The sequence below is a fragment of the Monodelphis domestica genome, chromosome 3 (genome assembly GCF_027887165.1).
Source record: "Monodelphis domestica isolate mMonDom1 chromosome 3, mMonDom1.pri, whole genome shotgun sequence".
Classification (NCBI taxonomy): Eukaryota; Metazoa; Chordata; class Mammalia; order Didelphimorphia; family Didelphidae; genus Monodelphis; species Monodelphis domestica.
The window spans coordinates 39,176,675-39,203,381 of NC_077229.1; the positions used below are offsets into that span (position 1 = coordinate 39,176,675).

At 38.1% G+C, this 26,707-nt stretch overlaps 1 pseudogene; it reads right to left on the bottom strand.

The window, feature by feature from the left end:
- Positions 1–751: 751 nt before the first annotated feature.
- On the bottom strand, positions 752–25,730 carry LOC100027827 (zinc finger matrin-type protein 2-like; annotated as a pseudogene).
- Positions 25,731–26,707: the final 977 nt, after the last annotated feature.

Below are 26,707 nucleotides of genomic sequence, written 5' to 3' on the forward strand. Positions count from 1 at the left end.
AAAACTTGGAGGGGCCAAGGATCAAAAGGTAAACATCTGGCCATTACGTGTGGGAAATCAAATTCTGAAACAAAGTTATGGGCATGAAAAATCATTTTATTAAGTAGATTAGCAAATAATGAATGAGTTGAGGTCAGTGGGCTCTCAGTGACACCTGGAGAGCATTTCAGGTTAATTTTCTCCCAAGACCCTCCCACTGGCAGACTTTCAATTCCAAACTAAGAGCTCTCTTCCCTTTAGAAAGATCATCTCCATAGAAATGACTGATCAGGAAGTCTATGGGTAGCACTATCAGGCCAAAGACTTTTATTTATTGGAAAATGAAGTGTAGAGATAGAGTGACATGGAGGAGAGAATAAGTATTGTCTTTCTAAGAGGACTTCAAGACTCTGGTAAACTATCTTCCAGAGATCCCTATTTCTCTTTCATTTAAAATATTTTTGATCCAACAGAAGTTTTCTTGACATGGCATTTTAAAAAATTGTGTTAGGATGACTACACTTTAATATTTCCTTAAGTCAACCTAGAGATAAATATTTCAGTTAGGACAGAAAAACTGCAGCTCCATCAAATATGAAAACTAGAGGGCTGGAACCCAACTTATCCAGATCCTGGCCCTGCTCTGGAAGGGAGAGAAACAAACTCCTTTCATCTCTCCATATATCAGAGGTCCTTGAAGAATTTTCCCAAATGCATCAATATTAGTGATCCCACAGAGTCAGGTTTGGGAATAAGACAAGTTCAGAAGGAATCAGTAGCTCTTCTTGGTGGAGCCAAAGGCAAAGAAGCCCATAACAGCTGACATCTCATCCTCCTCCTCAAATGTCAAGTCTTCCTTTGCCTTTCTTTTCTTCCCCTTCCTGTATGCTTTGACCTTCTCTTCCTCCTCTCTGAGTTCCTTCATCCTCTCCTCAAAGCCATAGTCCTTTTGCTTTTCTTTCATCTTCTTCTTGTTAACTTCAAAGTGTTGCTTCACTTGGTCCAAGGTAGAACGCTGCACATGCATAGACATGCCCCAGATTCCGTTGATGTTTCTTGCCATTGATGTGATCCAAGAAGTTGATGCAGTCTTTCACTACAGAGTCACAAATATTGCAGTAATACCCTCTGATTTGGAACTGTGGGGTGGTCTTGGTGATAACTATGGTCTTTCCCAACTTGGACTCCAAATCACCTTTGTAATCCCTATGCCGTAAGAGCTCCCGCTTGACAGGCTTCACTGGTGTTCTGTATTTTTTCTCTCTTTCTTAATCAAGTCGTTTCTCTGCAACTTTCTCATATTCATCTTTGTCCCACTTTCGGCAGAAGTCTAGGTTTTTAGTCCTGCTACCAGATGCAATCTTTGTGGTGAAGTTAAGACCCAATAGACACTATACTGTCTTCGCAATCTATGGCTTCAGGTCATTCAACTCCCTCTTAGATATGGAAATTCAGAAAAAGAGAAATAAGAAGCAGTGAGACACCCTGGGACACTCAACAAAGCACTTTACAAACTTCAGCCCCTGAGACCAAGTTTTTAGTTTCTTCAACTATAATACTTCAGAAAATATCAACACATCATCGGTCAATAGGGCTGGTAAAATTTTAAAAAAAAAAGTAGTTTTCAAATATTTTTAACTTTTTAAAAGTTCAAGTTTTTTCTTTTTTTTAATATTTTCTTTGATTATTTCCAAGCATTATTCATTAAAGACATTGATCATTTTCCCCCCCCCACACCCCACAACCGACACGTAAATCCACTGGGCATTACATGTTTTCTTGATTTGAACCCATTGCTATGTTGATAATATTTGCATTAGAGTGTTCATTTAGAGTCTCTCCTCTGTCATGTCCACTCAACCACTGTATTCAGGCAGTTGCTTTTCCTCGGTGTTTCTACTCCCACAGTTTATCCTCTGCCTATGAATGGTGTTTTTTTCTCCTAGATCCCTGCAAATTGTTCAGGGACATTAAACCGCCATTAATGGAGAAGTCCACTACGTTCGATTATACCACAGTGTATTAGTCTCTGTGTACAATGTTCTCCTGGTTCTGCTCTTCTCACTCTGCATCACTTCCTGGAGGTTGTTCCAGTCTCCATGGAACTCCTCCACTTTATTATTCCTTTTGGCACAATAGTATTCCATCACCAACATATACCACAATTTGCTCAGCCATTCCCCAATTGATGGGCATCCCCTCGTTTTCCAGTTTTTGGCCACCACAAAGAGCTCAGTTATGAATATTTTTATACAAGTCTTTTTGTCCATTATCTCTTTGGGGTATAGACCCAGCAGTGCTATGGCTGGATCAAAGGGTAAATATTCTTTTGTCGCCCTTTGGGCATAGTTCCAAATTACCCTCCAGAATGGTTGGATCAGTTCAGGCCACCAGCAATGAATTAATGTCCCTATTTCACCACATCCCCTCCAGCAATCATTACTTTCCTTTGCTATCATGTTAGCCAATCTGATTGGTGTGAGGTGATACCTTAGAGTTGTTTTTATTTGCATCTCTCTGATTATAAGGGATTTAGAACACTTTTTCATGTGCTTATTAATAGTTTTGATATCTTTATCTGAGAACTGCCTATCCATGTCGCTTGTCCATTTATCAATTGGAGAATGGCTTGATTTTTTGTACAGTTGATTTAGCGCTTTATAAATTTGAGTAATTCAAACTTTGTCAGAGATTTCTATGAAGATTTTTTCCCAGTTTGTTGTTTCCCTTCTGATTTTAGTTACATTGGTTTTGTTTGTCCAAAAGCTTTTTAATTTGATATAGTCAAAATTATTTATTTTACATTTTGTGATTCTTTCTATGTCTTGCTTGGTTTTAAAGTCTTTCTCCTCCCAAAGGTCTGACATGTATACTATTCTGTGTTTACCCAATTTACTTATGGTTTCTTTCTTTATGTTTAAGTCACTCACCCATTTTGAATTTATCTTAGTGTAGGGTGTGAGATGTTGATCTATTCTTAGTCTCTCCCACACTGTCTTCCAATTTTCCCAACAGTTTTTATCGAATAGTGGATTTATGTCCCAAAAGCTGTTATCTTTGGGTTTATCGTATACTGTCTTGCTGAGGTTGGTTTCCCCCAGTCTATTCCACTGATCTTCCTTTCTGTTTCTTAGCCAGTACCAAATTTTTTTGATGACTGCTGCTTTGTACTATAGTTTAAGGTCAGGGACTGCAAGGCCCCCATCATATGTGTTTTTTTTTTTCATTATTTACCTGGATATCCTTGATCTTTTTTTGTTCCAAATGAATTTTGTTATGGTTTTTTCTAAATCAGTGAAGAAGTATTTTGGTAGTTCCATGGGTATAGCACTAAATAGATAGATGAGTTTGGGTAGGATGGTCATTTTTATTATATTGGCTCGTCCTACCCATGAGCAGTTAATGTTCTTCCAATTGTTCAAGTCTAGTTTTAGTTGTGTGGAAAGTGTTTTGTAGTTGTGTTCATATAGATCCTGTGTTTGTCTTGGGAGATAGATTCCTAAGTATTTTATTTTGTCCAAGGTGATTTTGAATGGGATTTCTCTTTCTAGTTCTTGCTGCTGAGCTGTGTTGGAATTATATAGAAATGTTGATGACTTATGTGGATTTATTTTCTGTCCTGCAACTTTGCTAAAGTTGTTGATCATTTAGATTAGCTTTTTGGTTAAATCTCTAGGATTCCTTAAGTAGACCATCATGTCATCTGCAAAGAGAGATAATTTGGTCTCCTCCTTGCCTATTTTGATGCCTTCAATTTCTTTTTCTTCTCTAATTGCTACTGCTAGTGTTTCTAATACAATGTCAAATAGTAGAGGTGATAATGGGCATCCTTGTTTTACTCCTGATCTTATTGGGAATGCATCTAGTTTATCCCCATTGCAGATGATATTAGCTGATGGTTTTAGATATATACTGTTTATTATTTTTAGGAATGACCCTTCTATTCCTATGATTTCTAGTGTTTTTAATAGGAATGGTTCTTGTTTTTTATCAAATAATTTTTCTGGGTCTATTGAGATAATCATGTGGTACTTGTTGGTTTGCTTGTTGATGTGGTCAATTATGTGGATAGTTTTCCTAATATTGAACCAGCCCTGCATCCCTGGTATAAATCCTACTTGATCATGGTGGATGATCCTTCTGATCACTTGCTGGAGTCTTTTTGCTAGTATCCTATTTAAGATTTTTACATCTATATTCATTAGGAAGATTGGCCTATAGTTTTCTTTCTCTGTTTTTGTCCTGCCTGGTTTTGGAATCAGTACCATATTTGTGTTGTAAAAGGAGTTTGGTAGAACTCCCTCTTTGCGTATTATGTCAAATAGTTTGTATAGTATTGGGATTAACTGTTCTCTGAATGTTTGATAGAAATCAGTAGTGAATCCATCAGGACCTGGGGATTTTTTCTTAGGAAGTTCTTTGATGACTTGTTGGATTTCATTTTCAGATATGGGATTATTTAAGAATTCTATTTCTTCTTCTGTTAGTCTAGGCAGTTTATATTTTTGTAAATATTCATCCATATCACCTAGGTTGGTATATTTATTGCCATATAGTTGGGCAAAGTAGTTTTTAATGATTGCCTTAATTTCTTCTTCATTGGAGGTGAGATCCCACTTTTCAGTCTTGATGCTGTTAATTTGCCTTTCTTCTTTCCTTTTTTTAATTAAATTAACCAGTACTTTGTCTATTTTGTCTGTTTTTTTCAAAGTACCAGCTTCTAGTCTTTTTATTAGCTCAATAATTCTGTCACTTTCGATTTTATTAATTTCTCCCTTAATTTTTAGGATCTCTAGTATGGTTTTCTTCTGGGGGTTTTTAATTTGTTCATTCTCAAGTTTTTTGATTTGCATTTCCAATTCCTTGATCTCTGTCCTCCCTAACTTGTTAATATATGCACTCAGGGATATGAATTTTCCTCTAAGTATTGCCTTGGCTGCATCCCATAAGGTTTGAAAGGATGTTTCGCCGTTGTCATTTTCTTCAACGAAATTGTTAATTGTTTCTATGATTTTTTCTCTAACTCCGATTTTGGAGTATCATGTTATTTAATTTCCAATTAATTTTTGATTTGGCTCTCCATGTACCCTTGCCGATCAATATTTTTATTGCCTTGTGATCTGAAAAGGCTGTAGTTATTATTTCTGCTTTTCTGCATTTGAGTGCCATGTTTCTATGACCTAGTGTATGATCTATTTTTGTGAATGTGCCATGTGGTGCTGAAAAGAAGGTGTATTCCTTTTTGTCCCTATATATTTTTCTCCATATGTCTATTTACTCTAATTTTTCTAAGATTTCATTCACTTGTTTTACCTCTTTTTTGTTTATTTATTCATTTGATTTATCTAAATTGGATAGTGGTTGGTTGAAGTCTCCAACTAATATGGTTTTACTGTCTATTTCCTCCTTCAATTCTCCTAGTTTCTCTATTAAAAATTTGGATGCTATACCATTTGGTGCATTCATGTTGATTAGTGATATTTCCTCATTGTCTATACTCCCTTTTAGCAGAATATATATACCTTCCCTATCCCTTTTGATCAGGTCTATTTGTGCTTTGGCTTTGTCAGATATCATGATGGCAACTCCTGCCTTCTTTCTATAGGTTGAGGCCCAGAAGGTCTTACTCCAACCTTTAATTCTAACCTTGTGAGTGTCAACCCGTCTCATATGTGTTTCTTGAAGACAACATATGGTAGGGGTTTGGGTTCTAATCCAATCTGCTATTTGTCTACGTTTTATGAGTGAGTTCATCACATTCACGTTTAAAGTTATGATTGTCATTTGTGGATTTGCTGGCATTTTGATATCTTCCCCTAGTTCTGACCTTTCTTCTTTAGCTTTCTCCTTTTGAACCAGTGATTTACTTTAGGTCAGTCCTCCTAGTTCCCTCCCTTGAGATGCTTACCTTTCTAGCCCCTCCCTTTTTATGCTCCCTTCCCCTCCCCCCTCTCCTTCCCTCCCTTTTTATACTCCCTCCTGCCTCCCCCTCCTTAATTTTCCTTTCTTTCTTGCCCTAATGCATAAGATAGAATTCAGGATCCCACTGGATCTAGATGTTTTTCCCTCTCAGATTTGATTTCACTGAGAGTAAGGTTTAAGTAATTCCACTTCACGCTGTCTTCCTCTCCTCATATGAGAGTTCTTCCCCTCCCCTTCCCATGTGTATATTTATATGGGAAAGATTATTCTTTTGAGTCACCCTCTATTTCTTGAATTTAATCTTAGTATTATTGACGGTTCCCCCCTCCCTTTTCCTTTCTTTGCCCCCACTTTCCCCAAACCTTTTTAATGCCCCAATCTTTCCCTATGCATGTTTCTTCTAACTACTCTTATGATGATACAATTCATGAGAGTTACACAAAACATTTTCCCCACATATTAATATATATAATTTGATGTAAATGTAGTCCTTATAGAAGAGAGTTTGACTTAAAGAAAAAGATAAGGTTCATCTCCTTTTCCCTCTCTTTCATATTTGCCTTTTCATGTTTCTCTTGCTTTCTGTGCTTGGATATCGAACTTTCCACAGAGCTCTGGTCTTTTCTTAGCAAATGCTTGGAAATCTTCTATTTTGTTGAATGCCCATACTTTCCCCTGGAAGTATGTAGTCAGTTTTGCTGGGTAGTTGATTCTTGGTTGGAGACCCAGCTCTCTTGCCTTTCTAAATATCGTGTTCCCTCCTTTGCGGTCTCTTAGTGTGTTAGCCACTAAGTCGTGTGTGATCCTTATGGGAGCACCCTTATATCTGAAACTCCTCTTCTTGGCTTCTTGTAGGATTTTCTCCTTTTCTTGGAAGCTCTTGAATTTGGCAATTACATTCCTAGGGGTTGTCTTTTGGAAATTTATTATAGAGGGTGTTCTGTTCTATGAACGTTTTCTATTTCTATTTTGCCCCCTTGCTCCAGAACATTGGGGCAATTTTCTTTTATAATCTCTTGTAGAATAATATCGAGGTTATTGTTTATCTCTGTTTTTTCGGGAGTCCAATATTTGGAGGTTGTCTCTTCTCCCTCTGTTTTCCAGATTGGTGACCTTCTCAGTGAGATATTTTATGTCTTTTTCTAATTCATTAATTTTTGGGGTTTGCTTTATTGATTCTTGCTGTTTTATCATCTCGTTTTCTTAGAGTTGCTTAATTCTGGTCGTTAGGGACTGGTTTTGCTTTTCACCTTTGTCTCCCCTTCTATTGGATGCTTCGAGCTCTTTTTCCAATTGAGTAGTCTTATCTGTCAGACTGCTGATCTCATTCTTCCATTTTTCTTTCTAGGTTTCCATCTTTTGGATAAGTTCCAGTTTGAGATCTTCCAGAGCTTGTTGATAGTTTCCATTTTGGGAGGCATGTTCTGATTTTTTTGGATTTTCTCCTCATTCACCTCTTTTCCTTGTGTACTTCCACCATAAAAGTTTTCAATAGTCACTTTTTTCCCTTTCTTCCTGGAGGCTTGATTTTGGGCCATGTGAGCCATCCCTTTGGTGGTTTTATTCCCCTTTCCTTTTTGGTCTGGGGTCTAGGTTATATGCGTGGTTTTTCTGTGAAATTAGGTTGCTTCAGACTAGTTCTTCGGAGCCTCCGAGGTTTCTTAGAGCACTGGGTCCCTGATCACAGCCACAATGCCCAGGTGTTCAGCTCCACCCAGATAATCAGTGCATGGTCCACCCCTGGTGTTTAGCTCCTCGGAGATGTTCAGTGCAGCTGCCACAAGTACAGCTCCTCTGACCCCCGTTATCAGTGCAGGATTCTCCAGAGAAACCGCCCTGAGACATTTTTTCCTGGCAGTCCCCAGATCCCAATGACCCTGGAGTATCCCCCCCCCCCCAGACAGAGATGTTCCCCACTAACTCGCTGTCCCAGTGAGAGCTCAGGTAGCTCACTCTGGTTTGGTGGGGGTGGTGAGGTGGGGGAAGTGCGGCTCAGTTCACTTTTCTGTGCAAGCTTTTCCTTCTTATTATACTGTGGAAATGTTCAAGCTCCAAGTACCTTCGCTTCTGTGGAGTACTGGGAGTACTGGGGTGTCCTTCTGTTCCTCCAAAGGTGATTTTTATGCTCCTTTGATGTAGTCTATTTTGTTCGGTGCCGGAGAGAGGAAGTGTGTGGCATCTAGATTGCAGCCATGATTACCCGGATGTCCGGTTTACTGGTTTATGTTTAAGTCACTCACCCATTTTGAATTTATCTTGGTTTAGGGTGTGAGGCGTTGATCTATTCCTAGTCTCTCCCACACTGTCTTCCAATTTTCCCAGCAATATTTATCGAATAGTGGATTTTTGTCCCAAAAGCTGGGATCTTTGGGTTTATCCAATACTGCCTTGCTGAGGTCGCTTTCCCCCAGTCTATTCCACTGATTTTCCTTTCTGTTTCTTAGCCAGTACCAAATTGTTTTGATGACTGCTGCTTTGTAATATAGTTTTAGGTCAGGGACTTCAGGCCCCCATCATATGTGTTTTTTATTTTCATTATTTCCCTGGATATCCTTGATATTTTGTTGTTCCAAATGAATTTTGTTATGTTTTTTTCTAAATCAGTGAAGAAGTATTTTGGTAGTTCAATGGGTATGGCACTAAATAGATAGATGAGTTTGGGTAGGATGGTCATTTTTATTATATTGGCTCGTCCTATCCATGAGCAGTTAATGTTTTTACAATTGTTCAAGTCTAGTTTTAGTTGCGTGGAAAGTGTTTTGTAGTTGTGTTCATATAGTTCCTGTGTTTGTCTCGGGAGGTAGATTCCTAGGTATTTTATTTTGTCCAAGGTGATTTTGAATGGGATTTCTCTTTCTAGTTTTTGCTGCTGAGCTGTGTTGGAGATATACAGAAAAGCTGATGATTTATGTGGGTTAATTTTGTATCCCGCAATTTTGCTAAAGTTGTTGATTATTTCATTTAGCTTTTTGGTTGAATCTCTAGGATTCTTTAAGTAGACCATCATATCATCTGCAAAGAGGGATAACTTGGTCTCCTCCTTGCCTATTTTGATGCCTTCAATTTCTTTTTCTTCTCTAATTGCTACCGCTAGTGTTTCTAGTACAATGTCAAATAGTAGAGGTGATAATGGGCACCCTTGTTTCACTCCTGATCTTATTGGGAATGCATCTAGTTTATTCCCATTGCAGATGATATTAGCTGATGGTTTTAGACATATACTGTTTATTATTTTTAGGAATGACCCTTCTATTCCTATGATTTCTAGTGTTTTTAATAGGAATGGGTGCTGTACTTTATGAAATGTTTTTTCTGTGTATATTGAGATAATCATGTGGTTCTTGTTGGTTTGCCTGTTGATGTGGTCAGTTATGTGGATGGTTTTCCTAATATTGAACCAGCCCTGCATCCTTGGTATAAATCCTACTTGATCATGGTGGATGATCCTTCTAATCACTTACTGCAGTCTTTTTGCTAGTATCCTATTTAAGATTTTTGCATCTATATTCATTAGGGAGATTGGCCTATAGTTTTCTTTCTCTGTTTTTGTCCTGCCTGGTTTTGGAATCAGTACCATGTTGGTAACATAAAAGGAGTTTGGTAGAACAGTGACTTTGCTTATTATATCAAACAGTTTGTATAATATTGGGATTAACTTTTCTCTGAATGTTTGATAGAATTCACTGGTGAATCCATCAGGCCCTGGGGATTTTTTCTTAGGAAGTTCTTTGATGGCTTGTTGGATTTCATTTTCTGATATGGGATTATTTAAGAATTCTATTTCCTCTTCTGTTAGTCTAGGCAGTTTGTATTTTTGTATATATTCATCCATATCTCCTAAATTGGTGTATTTATTGCCATATAATTGGGCAAAGTAATTTCTAATGATTGCCTTAATTTCCTCTTCATCGGAGGTGCTGTCTCCCTTTTCATCTTTAATGCTGTTAATTTGCTTTTCTTCCTTCCTTTTTTTAATTAGATTGACCAGTACTTTGTCTATTTTGTTTGTTTTTTCAAAGTACCAGCTTCTTGTCTTATTTATTAAATAAATCATTCTATCACTTTCGATTTTATTAATTTCTCCCTTAATTTTTAGGATTTCTAGTTTGGTTTTCTGCTGGGGGGTTTTAATTTGATCGCTTTCGAGTTTTTTCATTTGCATTTCCAATTGATTGATCTCTGCTCTACCTAGTTTGTTAATATAAGCATTCAGGGATATGAATTTAACTCTGATTACTGCTTTGGCTGCATCCCAAAAGGTTTGAAAGGATGTCTCACCATTGTCATTTTCCTCGATGAAATTATTAATTGTTTCTATGATTCCTTCTTTAACTAAATGGTTTTGGAGTATCATATTGTTTAATTTCCAATTGGTTTTTGATTTGGTTTTCCATGTACCATTACTGATCATTATTTTTATTGCCTTGTGATCTGAGAAGGCTGCATTCATTATTTCTTCTTTTCTGCATTTGTGTGCTATGTTTCTGTGACCTAATTTATGGTCAATTTTTGTGAATGTGGCATGTGGTGCTCAGAAGAAGGTGTATTCCTTTTCATCCCAATTTATTTTTCTCCATATGTCTATTAATTCTAATTTTTCTAAGATTTCATTCACTTCTTTTACCTCTTTCTCATTTAATTTTTGATTTGATTTATCTAAATTTGATAATGGTTTGTTTAAGTCTCCCACTAATATGGTTTTATTGTCTATTTCTTCCTTCAATTCTCCTAGTTTCTCCATTAGAAATTTGGGTACTATATTATTTGGTGCATACATGTTGATTAATGATATTTCCTCATTGTCTAAGTCCCTTTTAACAAAATATAATTACCTTCCCTATCCGTTTTGATCAGGTCTATTTTTGCTTTGGCTTTATCAGATATCATGATTACTACTCCTGCCTTCTTTCTGTCAGATGGGGCCCAAGAGTTCTTACTCCATCCTTTCATTTTGACCTTGTGGGTGTCAACCCGCCTCATGTGTTTCTTGAAGGCAACATATGGTAGGGTTTTGGATTCTAATCCATTCTGCTATTCGTCTACATTTTATGGGTGAGTTCATCCCATTCACATTCAAAGTTATGATTGCCATTTGTGGACTCCCTGGCATTTTGATATCCTTCCCTAATTTTAAACTTTTCTCCTTGGCTCTACCTTTTAGTCCAGTGATTTACTTTGAATCAGTCCCCCTTGTCCCCTCTTTCAATGTTTGCCTTTTTGTTCCCTCCCCCTCACCCCTCTCTTTCCCTCCCTTTTTATTTTCCCTCTTCCCCTCCCCCCCTTGGTTTTCCCTTCTCCCTACCCTTGTTTGGTAAGATAGAATTCAAGATCCCAATGGATCTGGATGTTTTTCTCTCTCAGAGTTGATTTCCCTGAGATTAAGGTTTAAGTAAAAAAACCCTCTCTCCCTCTCCTTCTTATAGGAGTTTTCTTCCCCTCATCTTACCATGTGAATCTTTGTGGGAGAAAGATTATTCTATTTCGTGTTTCTTTACCCCCTATTTATACATTACATTTTCCCACATGTTAGTATACATAGATTGATAGAAATGTGGTCCTTATAGAATAGAGTTTGAGTAAAAGAAGAAGATAACATTATTCCCCTTTCCTTAATATTTACCTTTTCAGGTATTCCTTGCTCTTTGTTTTTTGGTATCAAACTTTCTACAGAGCTCTGGTCTTTTCTTTGCAAAAAGTTGGAAGTCTTCTATTTTGTTGAATGCCCATTCTTTCCCTTGGAAGTATATAGTCAGTTTTACTGGGTAGCTGATTCTTGGTTGAAGACCCAGCTCTCTTGCCTTTCTGAAGACCATGTTCCATGCCTTACGATCATTCAGAGTAAAACTTGCAAGGTCTTGTGTGACCCTGATTGGAATTCCTTTATATCTAAATTATCTTTTTCTGGCTTCCTGTAGGATTTTTTCTTTTGTTTCAGAGCTTTGGAATTTGGCAATTACATTCCTGGGAGTTGTCTTTTGGGGGTTTAGTGTAGAAGGTGTTCTGTGAGCTCTGTCAGTGGCTGTATTGCCCCCTTGTTCTAGAATGTCTAGGCAATTTTCTTTGATTATATCTTGTATCACGATGTCGAGTTAGGTGTTTATTTCTGGGTTTTCTGGAAGTCCAATTATTCTTAAATTATCTCTTCTCCCTCTATTTTCCAGATCTGTCACCTTGTCTGTGAGATATTTTATATTCTCTTCTTATTTTTTGGTATTTTGTCTTTGCTTTATTAATTCTTGCTCTTTTACACGATCATTGTCTTCCAGCTGCCTGATTCTGGCCTTTTTTTTTTTTTTAAATTTAAACATTATTTTATTTGGTCGTTTTTATACATTGTTCATTGGAAACAAAGATTGTTTTCTTTTCCTCCCCTCCCCCCCTTCCCCCCACCCCCCCGCCTTTCCCTCTCCCATAGCCGACGCATGATTCCACTGGTTATCACATGTGTTCTTGACTCGAACCCATTTCCCTGTTGTTGGAATTTGCATTATAGTGTTCATTTAGAGTATCTCCTCAGTCTTATCTCCTCCAACCCTGTAGTCAAGGAGTTGTTTTTCATCGGTGTTTTTACTCCCACAGTTTATCCTCTGCTTGTGGGTAGTATTTTTTTTAGATCCCTGCAGATTGTTCAGGGAAATTGCATTGATACTAATGGAGAAGTCTATCACCTTCGATTGTACCACAATGTATCAGTCTCTGTGTACAATGTTTTCCTGGTTCTGCTCCTTTCGCTCTGCATCACTTCCTGGAGGTTGTTCCAGTCTCCATGGAATTGCTCCACTTTATTATTCCTTTGAGCACAATAGTATTCCATCACCAACATATACCACAATTTGTTCGGCCATTCTCCAATTGATGGGCATCCCCTCATTTTCCAGTTTTTGGACACCACAAAGAGCGCAGCTATGAATATTCTTGTACAAGTCTTTTTGTCCATTATCTCTTTGGGGTACAAGCCCAGCAGTGCTATGGCTGGATCAAAGGGCAAACAATCTTTTATCGCCCTTTGGACATAGTTCCAAATTGCCCTCCAGAATGGTTGGATCAATTCACAACTCCACCAGCAATGAATTAATGTCCCCACTTTGCCACATCCCCTCCAGCATTCATTACTTTGCATAGCTGTCATGTTAGCCAATCTGCTAGGTGTGAGATGATACCTCAGAGTTGTTTTGATTTGCATCTCTCTGATTATGAGAGATGTAGAGCACTTTTTCATGTGCTTATTAATAGTTTTGATTTCTTTGGCTGAGAACTGCCTGTTCATGTCCCTTGCCCATTTGTCAATTGGAGAATGGCTTGATTTTTTGTACAATTGATTTAGTTCTTTATAAATTTGAGTAATTAAACCTTTGTCACTTCCGGGTAATCACTGCTTCAATCTAGACGCCACACGCTTCCTCTCCCCAGCACCGAACGAAATAGACTACATCAAAGGAGCATAAAATCACCTTTGGAGGAACAGAAGGACTCCCCAGTACCCTCAGAGGCAAAGGTACGTGGGGCTTGAACATTTCCACACTAAAATAAGAAGGAAAAGCTTGCACAGAAATGTGAATTGAGCCGCCCTTCCCTCACCCCACCTCCCCCACTAAACCAGAGTGAGCTACCTGATTCTGGCCTTTAAAAGCCTGGTTTTCCTTTTCAGTTTGGTCACACTGGTTTTGTAGATGCGTGAATTTCTTTTGCATTATTTCTCACTTTTCCTCCTAGAAGGCTTCCATCTTTTTGGTCATTTCTGATTCAAATTCTTTATGGGTTTGTGGAGAGTTTCCATTTCCTTTGGAAGTTTTCAGAGCATTTTCTTGTGTATTGTCTTCTATCTCCTCTGTATTTTGTATTTTGGCTCCATAGAATGTGTCCAAAGTTGCCCATTTTTCTCTTATTTTTCTTGGGATTTTGGGGCTTCTGTGCATCTGTGGAGTTTGCCATCTCTGAATGGGGAGGATTAGCTTTTCTTATCTCTGTCTGGGTTTCAGAGGCTTTAGTCCTGGGCAGATTGTCGGTTCTATGAGATTTCCCTGGGTTAAACTGAGTATGCCTTCATGCAATGACTTTCACTGGAACTGGAATGGAAGGGTCAGACCAGAGGGCCACACTCTCCCCCGGCTCTCTCTGTTTCCCTGCTGCTAAGGTGCCCCCTCGACTGTGTCAGGTTAATTTCTGGAAGTTGCCTTCAGAATAGCTGGCCGTGAGGCTGTTTTGTCAGCCCTGTGGGTTGCTGTTGTTTCAGAGGACCCTGCTCTCTGTGGGGGAGGGTGCCATGGCTTCCCGGAGCTCCGAGGGCAGTGACTTTCACTGAGACTTGGATAGCAGGATCCAGCTAGTGAGTCTGTCTTGCCTGCCCTGAGGGTTGCTGTTATTTCTGACAACCCTGCTCTCTGAGGGGGGCGGGGCCGCGGCTTCCTGGAGCCTTGGACTATGCACTCCTACCCCTTAGGTCTGAGTGATCTCGGGTTCTGGCTTTTGAGGGGGGCCGCACCTTTTGATCCAGGTCCATGTCCAGGAGGAGGATTCCCAGGGTCTATGCTGTTGATCGTTTTGAATTTTGGCCCCTTAGGAGCTTATAGTTTGAGATTGGTCAGGAAGGGTTTTCCGGAGATCTGAACTTTAGCTTTCTCTAAGCCACCATCTTGACCGGAAGTCGTCAGAGGTTTTTATGAAGATTGTTTCCCAATTTGTTGCTACCCTTCTGATTCTGGTTACATTGGTTTTGTTTGTACAAAACCTTTTTAATTTGATGTATTCCAGATTTTTTATTTTGCATTTTGTAACTCTTTCTAATTCTTGCTTGGTTTTGAAGTCTTTCCCTTCCCAAAGGTCTGACATGTATACTATTCTGTGTTCGCCTAATTTTCTTATAGTTTCCTTCTTTGTGTTCCAGTCATTCACCAATTTTGAATTTATCTTGGTGTTGGGTATGAGGTGTTAATCTAAACCTAGTCTTTCCCTCACTGTCCTACAATTTTCCCAGCAGTTTTTATGAAATAGTGGATTTTTTCCCAAAATCTGGGATCTTTGAGTTTGTCATATACTGTCTTGCTGAGATTGCTTGCTCCCAGGCTATTCCACTGATCCTCCTTCCTTTCTCTTAGCCAGTACCATATTGTTTTGATGACTGCTGCTTTTTAAATTAGATTAACCAGTACTTTGTCTATTTTGTCTGTTTTTTCAAAGTACCAGCTTCTAGTCTTGTTTATTAGTTCAATAGTTCTGTCACTTTCGATTTTTTTAATTTCTCCTTAATTTTTAGGATCTCTAGTTTGGTTTTCTTCTGGGGGGTTTTTAATTTGTTCATTCTCAAGTTTTTTGATTTGCATTTCCAATTCCTTGATCTCTGTCCTCCCTAATTTGTTAATATATGTACTCAGGGATATGAATTTTCCTCTAAGTAGCTTTGGCTGCATCCCATAAGGTTTGAAATGTTGTCTCGCCATTGTCATTTTCTTAATTGTTTCTATAATTTCTTCTCTAACTATCCAATTTTGGAGTATCATATTATTTAATTTTCAATTAATTTTTGATTTGACTCTCCATGTTCCCTTACTGATCAATATTTTTATTGCCTTGTGATCTGAAAAGGCTGCATTTATTATTTCTGCTTTTCTGCATTTGAGTGCCATATTTCTGTGACCTAGTGTATGATCTATTTTTGTGAATGTGCCATGTGGTGCTGGAAAGAAGGTGTATTCTTTTTTGTCCCTATTTATTTTTCTCCATATGTCTATTAACTCTAATTTTTCTAAGATTTCATTCACCTCTTTTACCTCTTTCTTGTTTATTTTTTTGTTTGATTTATCTAAATTTGATAGTGTTTGGTTTAAGTCTCCCACTAATATGGTTTTACTGTCTATTTCTTCCTTCAATTCTCCTAGTTTTTCCATTAGAAATTTGGGTGCTATATTATTTGGTGCATACATGTTGATTAGTGATATTTCCTCATTATCTAAAGTCCCTTTTAACAAAATATAATTACCTTCCCTATCCCTTTTGATCAGGTCTATTTTTGCTTTGGCTTTAACAGATATCATGATTACCACTCCTGCCTTCTTTCTGTCAGTTGGGGCCCAGAAGGTCTTACACCATCCTTTAATTCTGACCTTTTGTGTGTCTACCTGCCTCATGTGTGTTTCTTGAAGACAACATATGGTAGGGTTTTGGATTCTAATCCATTCTGCTATTCGTCTAATATCCTCTGCAATGGGGATAAACTAGATGCATTCCCAATAAGATCAGGAGTGAAACAAGGATGCCCATTATCATCTCTATTATTTGACATTATACTAGAAACACTAGTGGTAGCAATTAGAGAAGAAAAAGAAATTGAAGGCATCAAAATAGGCAAGGAGGAGACCAAGTTATTGCTCTTTGCAGATGATATGATGGTCTACTTAAAGAATCCTAGAGATTCAACCAAAAAGCTAATTGAAATAATCAACAACTTTAGGAAAGTTGCAGGATACAAAATAGACCTGCATAATTCATCAGCATTCCTATACATTTCCAACACATCTTAGCAGCAAGAATTAGAAAGAGAAATCTCATTCAAAATCACCTTAGACAAAATAAAATACTTAGGAATCTATTTCCCAAGACAAACACAGGAACTATATGAATACAGCTACAAAACACTCTCCACAAAACTAAAACCATACCTGAGCAATTTGAAAAACGTTAACTGCTTATGGGTAGGAAGAGCCAATATAATAAAGATGAAAATCCTACCCAAATTTATTTATCTATTTAGTGCCATATCCATTGAACTTCTAAAAGTGTTTTTACTGATTTAGAAAAAAAACATAACAAAGTTCATTTGGAAGGACAAAGGATCGAGAATATCCAGGGAAATAATGAAAAAAAATTACAAAGGAAGGGGGCCTTGCAGTCCCAGATCTCAAACTTTATTATAAAGCAGTGGTCATCAAAACAATTTGGTACTGGCTAAGAGACAGAAAGGAGGATCATTGGAATAGACTTGGGGTAAGTGACCTCAGCAAGACAGTATATGATAAACCCAAAGATCCCAGTATTTGGGACAAAAATTCACTATTTATAAAAACTGCTGGGAAAATTGGAAGACAGTGTGGGAGAGATTAGGTTTGGATCAACACTTCACACCCTATACCAAAATAAATTCAGAATGTGTGAATGCCTTGAACATAAAGAAGGAAACTGTAAGTAAATTAGGCAAACACAGAATAGTATATATGTCAGATCTTTGGGAAAGGAATGATTTTAAAACCAAGCAAGACTTAGAAAGAGTCACAGAATTTAAAATAAATAATTTTGACTCCATCAAATGAAAATGCTTTTGTACAAATAAAAGCAATGTAACCAAATCAAGAAGGGAAGCAACAAATTGCAAAACAATTTTCATAACAAAATCCTCTGAGAAAGGATTAATTACTCAAATTTACAAAGAGCTAAATCAATTGTACAAAAATCAAGCCATTCTCCAATTGACAAAGGGGAAGGGACATGAACAGGCAGTTCTCAGCCAAAGAAATCAAAACTATTAATAAGCACATGAAAAAGTGTTCTAAATCTCTTATAATCAGAGAGATGCATATCAAAACAACTCTGAGGTATCACCTCACACCTAGCAGATTGGCTAACATGACAGCTATGCAAAGTAATGAATGCTGGAGGGGTTGTGGCAAAGTTGGGACATTAATTCATTGCTGGTGGAGTTGTGAATTGATCCAACCATTCTGGAGGGCAATTTGGAACTATGCCCAAAGGGCAATAAAAGACTGTCTGACCTTTGATCCAGCCATAGCACTGCTGGATTTGTACCCTAAAGAGATAATACGGAAAAAGACTTGTAGAAGAATATTTATAGCTGCGCTCTTTGTGGTGGCCAAAAATTGGAAAATGAGGGGATGACCTTCAATTTGAGAATGACTGAACTATTTTTGGTATATGTTCTTGATGGAATACCATTGTGCTAAAATGAATAATAAAGTGGAGGAATTCCATGGAAACTGGAACAACCTCAGGGAAATGATGCAGAGGAAAAGGATCAAAGCCAGGAGAATATTGTACACAGAGACTGATACTCTGTGGTTCATTCGAACGTAATGGACTTCTCCATTATTTTCAATGCAATATCCCTGAATAATCTGCAGGGATCTAGGTGAAAAAACACTATCCACAAGCAAAAGATAAACTGTGGGAGTAAAAACATCGAGGAATAGCATCTGCTTGACTACAGGGGTTGAGGGCATATGACTGAGGAGAGACGCTAAATGAATACCCTAATACAAATACCAACAACATGGAAATGGGTTTGAATCAATAATACATGTGATACCCAGTGGAATCACGTGTCGGCTATGGGAGAGGTGTTGGGAGGGGAGGGGGAGGAAAATAAAATGATCCTTGTCTCCCATCAATAATATTTGGAAATGACCAAATAAAATAATGTTCCAAAAAAAAGGAAAAAAAAGTAGATAACACAATTTGGTACTGGCTAAGAGACATAAAAATGGATCAGTGTAATAGACTTGTGTTAAATGACCTCAGCAAGACAGTCTATGATAAATGCAACGAACCCAGTTTTGGGGCCAAAACACACTTTTTGATAAAAACTACTCGGGAATTTTGGAAGACAGTATGGGAGAAATTAGGTTTGGATCAACATCTCACACCCTACACCAAGATAAACTCAGAATGGGTGAATGACCTGAATATAAAGAAGGAAAATATAAACAAATTAGGCAAACACAGAATAGTACACTTGTCAGATCTTTGGGAAAGGAAAGACTTTAAATCCAAGAAAGAGATAGAAAAAAATCACAAAATGTAAAATCAATAAATCGATTACATCAAATTAAAAAGTTTTTGTAGAGACAAAACTAATGCATCCAAAATTAGAAGGGAAGCAACAAATTGGGAAACAATCTTCATTTCAAAAACATCTGACAATGGTCTAATTACTCAAATTTATAAAGAGCTAAATGAGTTGTACAAAAAGGCAATCCATTCTCCAATTGAAAAATGGGCAAGTGAAATGAATAAGCAATTTTCAGTTAAAGAAATCAAAACTATTAATAAGACCTGAAAAAGTGTTATGAATCTCTTATAATCAGAGAAATGCAAATCAAAACAAGTCAGAGGTATCACCTCACACCTAGCAGATTGGCTAAAATGACAGCAAAGGAAAGTAATGAATGCTGGAGGGGATGTGGCAAAGTTGGGACATTAATTCATTGCTGGTGGAGTTGGGAATTGATCCAACCATTCTGGAGGGCAATATGGAACTATGCCCAATGGGTGACAAAAGAATGTCTGCCCTTTGATGCAGCCATAACACTGCTGGGTTTGTACCCCAAAGAGATAAAAAGGTAAGCACAAATGTATTCATAGTTGTGCTCTTTGTGGTGGCAAAAAAATGGAAAATGAGGGGCTGCCTTCAATTGGAGAATGGCTGAACAAGTTGTGGTATATATTGGTGATGGAATACTATTGTGCTCAAAGGAATAATAAAGTGGGGGAATTCCATAGGGACTGGAACAATCTCCAGGAATTGATGCAAAGCAAAAGGAACAGAGCCAGGAAAACATTGCACACAGAGACTGATACACTGTGGTGCAATTGAATGTAATGGACTTCTCCATTAATGTCAGTGCAGAGATCCTGAACAACTTGGAGGAACCTATGAGAAAAACCACTATCCACATCCAGAAGAAATTCTGTGCGAGTAAAAACACCGAAGAAATGCAACTGCTTGAATATATGGGTCGAAGGGATATGATTGGGGATGTAGACTCTATCTAAATGAACATTCTAGTATAAACAACATGGAAATAGGTTCTTATCAAGGACACAAGTAATACCCAAGGAAATTGTGAGTTGGCTGTGAGAAGAGTGGGTGGAGGGGAGGGAGGGAAATAATGTGATTAATGTTACCAAGGAATAATGTTCTAAATTGACTAAATAAATTTATTCAAATGGAAAAAAAAGAAGACACATATTGCTTACACTAGCAAAACAGTGCATGGAAGAAATAAAGTTAAGTTGTAATTGTAAAAAAAAATAAAAAATAATTCAACAATAAAAAAATTATTAAATAATAAAAGTAGATAACAATTGAATAAGACTTAGCTCTGTGCCTGGCACATAGTGAGAAGCACCTAAGTATTTATTCTCTTCTCTTTCCCTTCCCAAGTACTGCAGCAGGGTGAAGAATCAGGATTTGATAGGTCATTGTTTAAGGACAATGTATGTTATGGTAGATCACAGAAATGAGAGAATCTTCCATGAGGCCTGTACTGACCACAGAAATGGGCTTTTATACTTCATTCTCCTGAGACAAGCCATATCATAATAGATTCAAGGCACTGACACGAGAGGAACTCATAGACAACCTAAAATATATGCTCTCATGTTATCAGACTGAGCCATGTTCATTACCTGTTGAGCGACATCCAACTCTTACTGGTTGAGAAAGTCACAGTTTGGGAAATTGGAGCTGCAAGGCAGCCCCCAGAAATTGTGGCTTCCACTGATCCCCTTCTGTGACTTCTCTCTCCCCAACTTCCCTTACTAATGGACTTGTTATGATTATTGTTCCCTCCCCAATATCAGAGAAATAATATGGGAGCAGAGATTTACAGGCTTAACACACACATACCTCATCTTAATGCCCCCAGATTGTTTCCCTAAATGATTACATTCACAGAATTAAAACCTAAAGATCATTACCTACCCTGTGCCCTACTTTCCCTCTCCACAGTTACATTCACTCCCATTACAAGATGGGCAAGGCAAGAACATCAATCACCTTCAAGATGCAATAGACTAGAGCCAAAAACCAGGTGACACTGCCTGATTTAAAGTAACACAAGAAAAATAGAACTTGTAAATTGAGGAAAATCCCAAATCTGGTCTGTCTTTTCATCTCCTAAGTCATTCTGAATGATTGTGAAAACAGACCAAAAATAATGATATTTCTCCTAGGTCAGGGGTAACTAAGTCATCCTGTCATTCATGTTTTGTTGACTATCTCTTTAGTTAATTTTCTGTTGTTAAGTTCCATGAAAACTTATATGTAGAAAATTGACTGTTTGCCAATGAAGTATGTAATAACCAACCTATTGTCCCTGCTTCTACACTATATGCTAAATGAGCCACCATGTGATGGCAGAATGATACATGAAACCTATGAATGTGGGACTGAGCACACAGCACTTTCCATCTCCATTACTTGACTTGATCTTCACATTTAGATGGAGTATGCCCTCATCCTCTGAGAAACCTCAGGACAGATCTCAAAGATTACCCAGAAGTGGATACAGCCAACTCCCAAAGTAGGAATGGGAAAATTGAAGTAAAAAGGAATCTGATTAGGGCCAGCCTCCCTGTTTCCTTGCCAGAATATAGACCAAGAAGGCAGGAAATACAGAATGATATTAGATATGCACTCTAAGGAGTGTTGAATAGTTTAGAATCATGTACACACCAATGAGACTTATATTCCCCATATCAGCTTTCAAAGACTACTCAGGGCTACAGAATCTTCCTTCCATGTCACACTATATGAGAAACATCTCTTATTATTGTGCCATTATTACTGGGTAAAGGATTGCTTTCTGATAATGAGTCTCCTATGGCCTAAGGGGGGAACAATGGTGTATCAGTTTTTTATCTCATTTTATTTTGAATTAGTATAATATACAAAATGCCAAATTTCCTTCCTTCTCACATGAAAGAAAAAAGCCTTTTAAGGATAACCTTGGGTGAAGGAGCCAGTGTGAGTAATGAGGATTCATCTGCTTGGCTGGGCATGTGCAGTGTCAATAACCCTCATCCTTTCCCTTGTTTATGTTATGGATATACTTAGGACACCTGATGTGATGCCTGAAAGTCTATGAAATTCACTATGGAGGAGAGAAGGAATTGTCATTGTCATCTAGAAATTTTTAAAGCATAAATGGGTAAAGAAGAGTCTGGAGGACATCAGTGCTTTATAATCTGCCAATCCTAATGGGAAGGAAGAGAAGGAAAGATGAGCTGAAGTCTGAGCTGTCAGGCAAGACATCGAACCTGGGCATCTAATCAAGATGAAGGAACCTTGACTTTCCAGGAACTGAAATTTCAATGTGTAACTTTAAATTCTCCCCATTCATTTTATTATCATACAAGTGGAGGAGATTCCAACTAGTGCTTACCATGGGCCACCCTCCCAGGTTAATTTGGACATCAGTGGGTATGTTAATGGTATTTAGTGTGAGGCAAGCCAGGGTATTTCCCAAATTCTTCTTCAATATCTTAATCACAATTTGACTGAGGAGAAAAGGAGACTTTTATCAAGGAAGTAATTTTCTTACATTGCCAGAGAGAAGATGTATATGGATGGGATTGTACCCTGAATGAAAGCCTATGTAAGGACCCCAAAGAGAGGAAGAGACTTTTCCAGAGTTATTCTGTCACTAATGTCAGGGGAATGGGACAGCTGTGAATTTTCTCCAAAAATATGCACATGTATCCAATCATATATATATATATATATATATATGCATGCATATATATATATATATATGCTAATCCTTCCTCAGCAAAGTCTTAGCATTATTCAGTAGTGCAGACATTCTTTCCTCATCTGCATTCAGAATAACAGAAACTAAGATCACACTATGTTCTCCAGGAGAGCCTCAAAGTGTTTCCTTTCATTTCCAGAAATATTGTGTGAGGATCAGGAATCTGAACTAACAGAGAATGGGGCCCATGGGCACCTCTTGTCTTCTGTCTCAACAGAAGGATAGAGCACTTTCAGAGGTCCAAGGATTCTGGAAAAGCCAAGTAGAATGAGGATAATGGACCAGTGTGATACTGAGTCTCCTTTCTGATATCTCTGAACTGAGGCAGGAGTTCCAAGGGAATTAAGTGCAATGGACACACCATTCAGTAGCTATTTCCTGGCATCAGTTGTCTCGAAGTTGAGGTCTGGGAAATTAACACTCTTGGGGTAAAAAGATAAAAGTTTCTTCTTTGTTAGCTGTGAGCAAAAGCTAAGCATTGATAAGCAAGTGCTCTGTTTCTGCCTCTGAGCTGTAATGAACAAGTGTTGTAGGAGAGAGGATGGATTGTCATCTCGTGGCATTTTCTGTGACTCATACAGTCACCAGTGGTTTTCACTGAAATCGCTGTTTTGTAGGTTTCTTTTATATCCTCTATAAAAATATGTCCTATAGAGTAGGAAGGGGGTTTCATGGGTCATTAAAAGCCTCTTTCCCACTGAAGTCCCTTCTGGGTCTCTCTTGAAAGAGGAATGAGGCTGAACTACACAATGACAATATCTAAGGATTTGAGGGATCTAAAATGAGGGAGGGGCAAGTTCCATCAACAGTTTCTATGGAACAGTTTCAGACACTTCTCACTGGCCCCCTATCACAGCTCTTTCCCATTTTCTTCTCCTCTTGGCGGCAGCCTGCTTTGCCCACAACTTGTATCAAAATTGCAGCATGAGACCATGTTGTAAGAACATCTCTTTCCCCCTTCTTGGTCCCTGGGCAGCAATTCAATGGACTAAGAAGGAAGAGAGAAAAGGTGATGGATTCTTCTAAAGGGAAATAAAGGTAATGAGTATGAGCAGAGTGTCATTCAACTCAAGTGGGAGTTTGTTTTCTAACTGCTTTAAGAAAATCTGCTTCTCTTTGGATGCTCCATGGCTGCATATGAATGGCTTATCTGTTCCCAGGGACTGATGACTGCTGAGGAGATAATCTTCTCTGGCATACCAGGATTGAGGCAATGGGTTAACAACTCCAGGATCCCAGTGACCAGAACAGAGATCAAGATATTAAACAGATTCACCAATTGAAATTCTTTCTGAATGATGAATAGTCATTCTATATTATTGACTTATTGAGGACTTTCAGTTCAATATTCATAAATACATGCAAACACACCCACATCAACAATACACCATGAAAAGGGATGAAATAATGATTAGGGATCACTCTTTTCCAGAAACAGCTGTTGGGATGAAGGCCAGAGCAATCAGATGGGGGAAGGAACCCAAAGTAATGAGTGTATGCCAGAATGAGGTTTAGGAAACAAAAGGGGTGTCAGGAATGAGACTCTTGCTACCTGCCATCATCTAGGTTCTTAGTAGCCTCTTCCCTCATCTGATCCAAGTCTTCCTTCCAAATCATGATCCCACCTGAATCAGGGGGTTCAGGGAGAAATTCTTTTCATTACATAGACCTGAAATTATTTAAAATCTTGTCTGAGACCTTAAGATCTTAGCCTGTTTGGACATATGGATTAGAATTGGACAGATCACAAAGCATCAGAGGAGGAGCAATTTAAGCATAATCAGGAGTTGATGCTGATATAATTCCCCTAAGAGAATATTTTTAATACTTCTGTGCTCTGATTGAGCAGTTCTAGCAAACCACAAACTACAAGGACTTATATAAGGTCTTGATTTCACTTGCTGTAACCTAAAGTTCCATTCAGAGGTTCTCAGAGTCCAGATTCATGCAAAAAACTTCTCCAGGTAAGTCTCCCCAAGGACATGTCTTTGTTTGAGAATTAACTTATTCTTTCTGTCCTTGAGGAAATGGGGAAGAAGGGAGTAGAAGGGACTCCTTGTCATCTTTGGAGATTGTGGTATGTGACAGAGGTTTGAATGCCAGGTGGACAATTTTGAGGGAATAGTAGAGGGATGAATACTTCTTGTGTTGCTGTTCTCATTCCTTATCCCAGCATCCTTTCCTTTTCTATTGCCTTCTTTGTGTCCTCTTTCAGTTGTCCCTTCCTTCTATTTGTGTGTAATATGACAAGACATATTCATTTTGAATGGAGTGGTAGCAAAAAAAAAATTACTTTCGAAGGCAGCTGGGTGACTCAGTGGATTTAGAGGCAGGCCCAGAAATGGGAGATCATAGATTCAAATCTTGTCTCCAACATTTCATAGCTGTGTGACTCTGGGCAAGTCACTTTACCCCCAATGCCTAGCCCTTACCACTCTTCTGCCTTGTAACCAGTACATTGTATTGATTCCAAGATTCTAAGATTGAAGGTAAGGGTTAACAAAAAGAATTACTCTCAGCACATACTTAAAACTGAATAATTTGATATCCAGGCAGATTTTAGTATGTGTAGAAAAAATATGAATCTGATTGCTGTCTCTTTTGCTCATTTCACGAATCAGTTTAACACTAGCCACTCTGCTTCATTTCTGAAAATTAAAAAGGCTTTGAGTTATCAAAGAGTTCAGTAACATTTTCAAACAATCAAAAAATTTCTTTTATATCTTACAGATCCTACCAGCATCTCTTTGGCCTCCCTAATTTCATGGCAGGGAAGGGATTAGTCACTCATGAGAAGCTTAGCATCTCTGGATCATAGAATAGAAATTTGAATGTACCTCAGAGGAGATGAATATTGCTGAATACACTTTGACTCCTTCTGTAACTATAACTGTGTATCTTTCAAAGTTGTACATAGGAATTATATTGTCATAATGTATTAATTTTTATTTTTAAAAAGTGCTATCCTACAGTATTTCGAAGGCTGTCAATTAGAAGAGGGATTTGTTTTGATCTTCTTGACTCCAGAAGGTAGCCCAAGGAGAATGGCTACAATTAACTAAAGTAAAATTGTGGTTGGGAATCAGGACATACTATTTAACAATGTCTCTCCCTCAGGAATCATGGGAAACAGAAGGCTGACATTTAAAATAAGAGACAGATTGGCAAGCATATGAAGCAGGAAAATCTCTTTGTCCAAAGTACATCACAACTTTCTAAACCAATTCTCAGTCATTAACACACTTCTACTTCACATACCAATCCCATCTTGGTGATACTGACCATCATATTGCCATTGTTCAAGGGCCATCCTCAGTCGGCCACTTCCCATTGCTTTGGTTCTATCTTCTTCCTCCCATACAGACTCAGACTCAGACACAGACATACACACACACACACACACACACACACACACACACACAAACACCTCTAACCTCATTCTTGTTGTAAATTCTCTTTTTATCAATTGCTTTTTAATCTTTGAGCTGAATGTCCCAGAGGTGTCTTAAAATGTCTAAAATAGAAAATATTGTCTAACCTCTACACAAATCCAATAATCCCCTGGACTTCCACTATGTTATGGTTTCTTCTTCAACTCCTCTCACAAACACACACCAACTAGTCATTCAATTGTCCAAATTTGCTGCTTCTATGCTCCTCTCATCTCATTTGTATGGATTCTTCCCTCAAATCTCAGCTAAAGTTCCAGTTTCTACAAGAATCCTTTGCCAGTTTCCCTTCATCTTCCTGTCTTCCCATTCTTCTCCCTCTCTTCTCTCTGTGACTACTCCCAATAGGTCTTGTCTATATCTTGTTTGTGCATGAATGATAGCATTTTATCTGCTACATTATACTGAGAGCAGGAACACTCTGTGTGTGTGTGTGTGTGTGTGTTTCCTTGTATCCAAGATTTATCACAGGTATAACTATGGGCCTGGGCCATAGCAGTTGCATGGTAAAGGCTATCTGACTGGCTGACCAATAAAGAACCCAGAGGAATGGAGAACTGATTGGTCCTCTCTGTAGAGCCCAGGAATCACCAGTCTGATGAGGCTTACAAAACCCACTTTCAAGAATAGTAGTCACACAAAGAGGCAAAATATCTTAAGCTCTCCTTTAGGCATCAATATAAATTGAATGAGTTAACAAATGCTGTTTGAGCATAAAGAGATTTGTGTATCTGACAAGAGTGAGCATTGGAAGTCATGAGGTGAGCAAAGAAACATCTTCAAGTGATTCGGGAGGTTCTGAATAGATGGAGGACA